Here is a 7,734-nt window from a genome sequence, read left to right on the forward strand (position 1 = left end):
AAAAAAAAAAAAAAAAAAAAGCTGGGTTGGGGGTTTCTACCTTTAAAACTGAAGCCAGGGATGCTAGGAGATGGCTGTTTGCTTTCCCAGAAGGCTGGTCCTGAGAGTACCTTAGGCCGCTCCAGCTGGAGCAGAGCTGTTTTTTTTTGGTACTGGGGATCAAACTCAGGACCCTGTGCTTGTCAAGCAGGCACAGGCACAGTACTGCTGAGCTACATTATTGGACCCCCAGAGTTCTGCTTGTCACTTGTCTCCTTGGGCTGGGCTCTTCCTGGGATGGAGGCTGGGTCTTGTTACCATAGCACCCATCTGCCCAGCCAGGAAGGCCTGAGTTTTTCCCTTGACACAGCGTGGCACAAGTTGCTGGCCATGAAGTAAACTGGGGTTGAGATGAGACCCAGCCCTGCAGCAACCATTTTATGAAGTCCCTGGTGTCTCTGACGCACACTGAGGCTTGAATATCCCTGCAGTCTGGGAGACCAGCTGGCCCATCTGCCTGGGGCCCTGAAAGTCTTGTGTCCAGAAACCTTTAGTCAAATTAGGATGGTTGGCCACTGTGGCTTCAGGTTTTGTGTTCCTTCTTTCCTTTTAAAAATTATTTTAGCAAAACATTTATTGGTACATTTTAGATATACATAACAATCGCATTCATCATAGGATATTTGTATCTATACATGACATATCTTGCTTCTTTTATTCTCACCCCTCCAACCCCTCTTCCTCCAAAAGCTTTGTTTCCATTTTTTTTATATTTTCTCTTTTTTCTTGTCCCTTCTTTCCTTTTTGTTTCATTTCTCTCTCCTTTATTGGACACTGAATTTAGGACCTTTGTGCCGAGCTACATCTTCTTTAGTTTTAATATTTACCAAGTCACTAAACTGCCTAGGCAGAGTTTGGACTTGTGATCCTCCTGCCTCAGCCTCCCAAGTGCTGGGATTATAGGTATCCACCAAGTCCAGCCAGCATTGTGTTTTAAAAGTCAAGTCTGACCTCCAGACCTGGGAGCCTGAAACAGCTGCTGCTACTAGGAGAGGAACGGGCCTGGGCACTGCTGCGGGTGGGGGAGCAGCAGGGTGGCTCTGGGCTTAGGGACAGAGTGGGAGAGTGACAGGAGGGAGGTGGGAAAGGAATTTCTGTCACTGCTGCTGCTACTGCTGTTTGAAGCTTTCCCAGGTAAGGGTGACGAGGACAACAGCCCTTCCCACCGCCCACCCCAGGGACCGTGTTCTCCCGTCTCTGTTGGCGGCACTTGCTGAAATTGCAGAGATTTGAAGAAAGCAGTTTCGCAGCCTTACTTCTAGCCTCCAACCCGGCCAAGGCACAACCTATACCTTGTGCGGCTGCCTGCTCCAAGAGTTTAGCCTGGTTTAGAGGAGAATCCGCCTCCAAGGTCCCTCGGCTTATTATTTTTGGCGCCATCTAGCGGACACATTGAGGCTTTCTGTGGCCCAGAGCCAAGCCTGACCATCGCTGCTGCTCCGTGCCAGTCACATAACAAGGGCCTCAAAGTAGACTTCCCTCAGATCCCAGCCCAGTGTGCCCGTGTGTGTGTGTCAAAATGGGTGTTGGTTGTGGAGGGGCAGAGAGATGTGACCCAAGCATCCTTAAGGTGGCAAGAATTGGTTGTGTGGAGCATTAGTCATGGCTGAAGAGAGACAGAGGGCATGGTGACTCACACCTGTAATCCCAGCACTTTTGAGGCTGAGGCAGGAAGATCACCATGAATTTGAGGCCAGCCAAGAATTTGAGGCTAGCCTGGGGCACACAGTGAGACTTGTCTCAAAAAAAGAAAAAAAAAGAAAAATTAATAAAAATCAGGACTTCCAAGAAGGTGGCAGAGTGGTGAACAGCAAAGAAACAATCTGTAAGATTTGATGTCCAGACAGTGGAATATAGCAATGTAAGAGAGACAAGAGGGAGGGAAGTAGGTCTTCAGGACTCAGCAAGGATCAGAGTGAGAAATGAAGCCCACAGGGAGAGAGCAAAGAGAGGGACCTCAACACAGAAGGTGGCAAGCAGTGTTTTCTCCCTGAGCCTTGACTCACTGGGAAGGGCTGCTTGAACCTGTACATGCACAGTGACCCCGAGGCCTCCATGGAGAAACACACCAGTGGAACATATCAGTGGATGCAGCAGACTGCAGTGGCTGGTGAGTTATTTTGGCGAAAACGTTCCCCAGGAGAGAGCTATTGGCCCATAGCCATCTTAGAGAGGAGCCACCTGAGCTTGGAATTCAGAGCAGCCATGGGCTGGCTCCATCTAGTGGCTCCCAGTGTCAGGGTGAGGCAGAATTGTTCAAATTAGGTTCTAGCTTCACAGTGAGAAACCAGCCTGTATTTCAGTGGAGCTAAAGGTGCAGGCTTACTGGGAGTATCCACTACCCCACCATACATCTGACTTGCTGGGATCAACACAGATCTGGACTTCGTCTGCCCACTCAGACTACCGGTGACAGTGAAGACAAGCCATGAATGGACACATCTTTTTCTTTATTTTGTTTTTTCTTGATTGTTTATTCTTTGTTGTTTCAGTACTGGGGATTGAACTCAGGACCTTGTGCTTGTGAGGCAGGTGCAGCACCACTGAGCTAAATCCCCAGCCTGTTTATTCTTTTTATACGAATGTCAACATTGTTCCTAGTTTTCTTGTTTTTGTTCTGTTATTATTTTTATTTCTTCCTTTTCTCTTTCCCACCTGTCTTCTTCACCAGTTTCCCAAAGTTTGTGTAATCTTCCTTTATCTTCCAGCCTTACTTCCTTTTTCTTTTCTTTTTTTTCTACCTTCAGTGGATTTCAGTACTTTGGAACAAGTACACCAGCCTTGCTTCTGATCTATTCATCTTCCTCTATTTCTCTACTTTCCCCCCAAACCCCTTTAAAATTTTCTCCTCTGAGGGCAAAACTGCCATACTGAAGGCATATTTACTGTATACAGTTTTCTGATTTGTTCTAGATTTTGTTATATAACCACAGATATAGTTCATACAGTTAAAGGTGGCATATTAATAGTTACCACAGTTTGCCACTTTCTAGGCTATGTTTGATGCTATTGTTATTCTGATTGTACTACTTTAGCTATGGTAACATAATTGTTCTAATCAGTTGTTCTTCCTGCTATGCCAAAACTGAGATTGACTAAGGGTCATAAACAATACTTTGGGCCAGTGCCAAAGAACAGGGGCTAGGTCAATAGGCAGAAACTTCTTACCCCCAATAAATTGCAGAGGTAAAATCTTGCAACAGACTCAAAACCCAAAAGCCAGCTGTATGTGGAAGACATCTCTGAGAAGTAGTCATTCCTAAGGGCTCTAAATATGAGCAAAAATGCTACTTGCCGTAGCAATTAACAAGAATCAACTCAAGAATTAAACTAAAACAAACAAAATGAGAAGACACTTAAGCATGACACAGCCCCAAACTTCCAGCTCACTAATGGCAAACCCAGGAGGCAATGAGGTGGAATAATTCAAAACCCACCCACTTGGACTCTGCAGTGGTAATAGCAGAAGTAATACAGCAGATGAACAAGCAAGATTCTAGAAAAAAATAAAATCAGAAATAACCTCTCAGCTAACTATAGAGATGATAACCATAATGAAAGACATGGTTAGTTACTCTAGAGAAGATACCAATAAGCAAAGAGGATTTTAGGAAAATGATGGAAACTATGAATGCTCAGCATAGGAAATGGAATCCATGAAACAGATTCAAACAGATATCCAGGAGATTAAAAATTCCAACACAGCAGCATGAGTCAATGGGAGGACAGAATATCAGATATGGAAGAGAGGATTGTAGTTAGCAATCATGAAAAGAAAGATTTCTTAAAAACAGCCAAGGACCAGGAGAAATAAATCCAGCAGCTGCTACATGATGCAAAGAGGAATAATGTAAGACTGATCAGACTCAATGAAAAAGCAAGAGATAGGGCAAATGACATATAAAAAACCTGTTACAGAAGTAATGGTAGAAAACTTCCCAAGCATGGAAAAACAATTTGACATACAGATGATAGATAAGTGAGGCATATAGAATTTTGATTAGCCACGATCAAAAAAGTCTTCATCAAGGCATATAATAGTATAGATTCCAGAAATTCAACATAAAATCAGAATATTAAAAGCTGTTAGAGCCCCCATTGGCTGCTCTGAAAAGCCATCTTTACATTGTTCTTGATCCAACTCCCCACTCACTGCAGCCACCTCAGCCATGCACTTCTACTGTGGACTCCATTAGCTGTGTATAGCCAGAGTCACCAAACTCTCACTTTCCTTTTTATCCACTGTACTGGACCACCAATGTGCCCCACCAAGTCAGACATGGCCTCGGACACCAGCTTCGAGATCACCACCACAAACCCCACAGAATGAATCCACCAGATAAGGCAAGTAATTAAATGGGGGGGGACCAACAACAGGAAAATAACATGACAAGGATAAGTCGATACATATCAATTATAAACATCATGTAAATGGTCTCAATTCACCAATCAAAAAAAAAAGAAAACCTGGCAGAATGGATCAAGAAGCAAGATCCAACAATATGCTGCATACAAGAAACATTTAATTCAAAAAGAAATTCATAGACTGAAACTCAAAGGATGGAAAAACAATACACCATGGGACTGGAAGCTAGGAAAAAGGGATAGCTTTCTATTTTCAGACAAAATGGATTTCAAGCCAAGACTGATTAACAGAGACAAAGAAGGTCACTACATTCATGTAATAGGAACAATTCAAGAGGAAAAGATAACAATCATAAGTATATATGCACTGAATATCAGCACACTCAACTATATAAAAATTAATGGACATGAAAAATCCCATAAGTTCTAATATAATTGTAATGGGTAACTGGGCAACCTCAATACCTCAGTGTCATAGTAGACAGATCAACTAGACAGATCAACTAGACAAAAAAAATCAAGAAAGAAATATTAGAACTGAACCAATCTTTTGAACAAATGGACTTAGTAGATGTCTACAGTGTTTCACACTACAACATTGGAATACACATTCTTCTCAACTGCATATAGACCCTCTCCAAAACAGACCGCATACTAGCTTATAGATATGCTTAAGTAAATGCAAAAGAATTGTAATTATCCCAAGCATGTTATCAGATCAGAATGCAATAAAATTGGAAATTAATGGCAAAACAAACTACAGAAACTTCATAAACACATGAAAATTAAATGACACCCTCTGGGACAACCAATGAGTCACAGATGAAATTAAAGAAGAAATTAGTTTCTGTAATTAAATGAGAATGCCAATACAACATACCAGAGCCTGTGGGATGCAATGAAAGTAGCCCTATGAGGGAAGTTTATACCAGTGAATTCTCATATCAGAAAAGCAAGAGCAAGCTAAAATAAACAACTTCATGTTGAACCTCAAACTTGTAGAAAAAGAAGAGCAAGTCAAGCCTAAAGCTTGTAGGAGGGAGGAAATTATAAAGATTGGAGAAGAAATTAACATAGTGGAGATTAAGAAAACAATACAAAGAATCACAGAGTTGGTTCTTTGAAAAATTAAATAAAATTGACAAACCCTTAGCCAACCTTATCAAAAAAAGGAAAGAGAAGACTCAAATCCATGCAATTAGGAATGAAAAGGGTGAAATCACAACACATCCTTCAAATATCCAAAAGATCATCAATTCTTCAAGAACCTGTATTCTAATAAGATGGAAAACACAGAAGAAATGGACAGATTCCTAAATACAAATGAATTACTGAAGCTGAATCAAGAAGGGCTGGGGAAGTAGATCAGCAGTACAGCATCTACTGGGCAAGAGTAATTCCCTGAGTTCATTTCCCAGTACCAAAAAACAAAACAAAATTAAAAAAACGGAATCAAGATATAAAAATTATAAATAAACCAATTATCAGTCAATATAATTGAAGATGTAATTTAAAAATCTACCAAGAAAAGCTAAGACCCTGACAGAGTCACTGCTGAATTCTACAAGAAATTCAGAGAAGACCTAATGCCATTACTTCTCACTCTTTAATGAAACTGAAAGGGAAGCAGTACTCCCAAATTCATTCCTGGAAGCAAGCATTACTCTGATACAAAGCTAGAGAGAAATCCAACCAAAAAAGAATTACAGCCAATCTCCCCAATGAACATAGTCGCAAAAATCCTCAAGATACTGGCGAATAGGATGCAGCAAATCATCAAGAAAGTTATATACCACGACCAAGTAGGATTCATCCCAGGGATGCAGGGATGGTTCAACATAAGCAAATCAATAAATGTAATACACCATATCAACAGAGCCAAGGACAAAAGCCATATGATCATCTCGTGAGATGCAGAAAAAGCATCTGACAAGGTCCAAAATCCATTCTTGATAAAAACCCTACAGAAAATTGGAATAGATGGTCTTTATCTCAATCTGATAAATTCCATGTATGACAAAACGAAAGTCAACATCATACTAAATGGACAAAAATCGAAAGCTTTCACTCTAAAATCAGGAACAAGACAAGGATATCCACTGTCATCAGTCTTAATATAGTTCTGGAAACACTTGCCAGAGAAATTAGACAAGAAAAAGAAATAAAAGGAATAAGTATAGGAAAAGAAGAAGTTAAATTATTATTTGCAGATGATGATACTCTACACAGAAGACCTCAAAGACTCCACCAAAAGGCTTCTAGATTTAAGAAGCAAGTTCAGTAATGTAGCTGGATATAAAGTCAACACACAAAAATCAATAACAGAAAAAATACCTTTCCTGTACATAAATAACAAACTAACTGAGAGAGAAATTAGGGAAACATCTTTCACAACAGCATCCCCCAAAATGAAATATACCAGAATTAATCTAACAAAGGAAGTAAAACACCTTTACATTGAAAACTACAGTACTCTGAAAAAGATCAAAGAGGATATCACAAAATGGAAAGATATCCCTTATTCTTGAGTAGGAAGAAATACAGTTAAAATGGCCATACTTCCAAAATTGGTATACAGATTTAATCCTGACCGAAATACTAAAAGCATATGTCACAGAACTAGAGAAAACAATCTTAAAATTAATTTGTACCTGGAAGTATAGCAAAAGCAATTCTGGAGTCCCAAGATGGTGGCCACCATGAAGAAGGCAGCTGCAGAAGATGTCAGTGTTACTTTTGAAAAACAAAAGATAAACACATTTGTGTACAATACAAGTAGAATCACAGAGCTAAAGGAAGAAATAGAAGTAAAAAAGAAACAACTTCAGAATTTAGAAGATGCTTTTGATGACGTCATGCTCACAGATGAGGACAGCTTAATGATACCTTACCAGATTGATGATGTTTTCATTAGCCATTCTCAAGAAGAAACACAAGACATGTTAGAAGAAACAAAGAAAAAATTGCAAGCAGAAAATCGATGCCTTAGAATCCAGAGTAGAATCAATTCAGCAGGTGTTAGCAGATTTGAAAGTTCAGTTATATGCAAAATTTTGCAGCAACATAAACCTTGAAGCTGATGAAAGTTAAACATTTTATAATACCTTTTAAAATTTGTTTAATAAACGAGTATTGTTTAAAATGATAATTTCCCTTCAAATGATGTGGAAAGGAAAACTTTTTTTTTCATTTATTTAGTGGAAACTGGCTTATTTTACCACGTCTTGCTTATTTACTTTTATTTATTTATTTATTTTTAATTTTTTTGGTACCGGGGATTGAACTTGGGTCCTTGAGCTTGCAAGGCAGGCCACCGAACCGCTGAGCTAA

The 7,734-nt window shown here is 39.9% G+C and overlaps 1 pseudogene; it reads left to right on the forward strand.

Annotated features, from left to right (window-relative positions):
- Positions 1 to 7,091: 7,091 nt before the first annotated feature.
- LOC104854598 lies at positions 7,092 to 7,494 on the forward strand (annotated as a pseudogene).
- The last annotated feature ends 240 nt before the right edge of the window (positions 7,495 to 7,734 follow it).

This window comes from Fukomys damarensis, unplaced genomic scaffold (assembly GCF_012274545.1).
Source record: "Fukomys damarensis isolate Sample0158 unplaced genomic scaffold, DMR_v1.0_HiC HiC_scaffold_11, whole genome shotgun sequence".
Taxonomy (NCBI): Eukaryota; Metazoa; Chordata; class Mammalia; order Rodentia; family Bathyergidae; genus Fukomys; species Fukomys damarensis.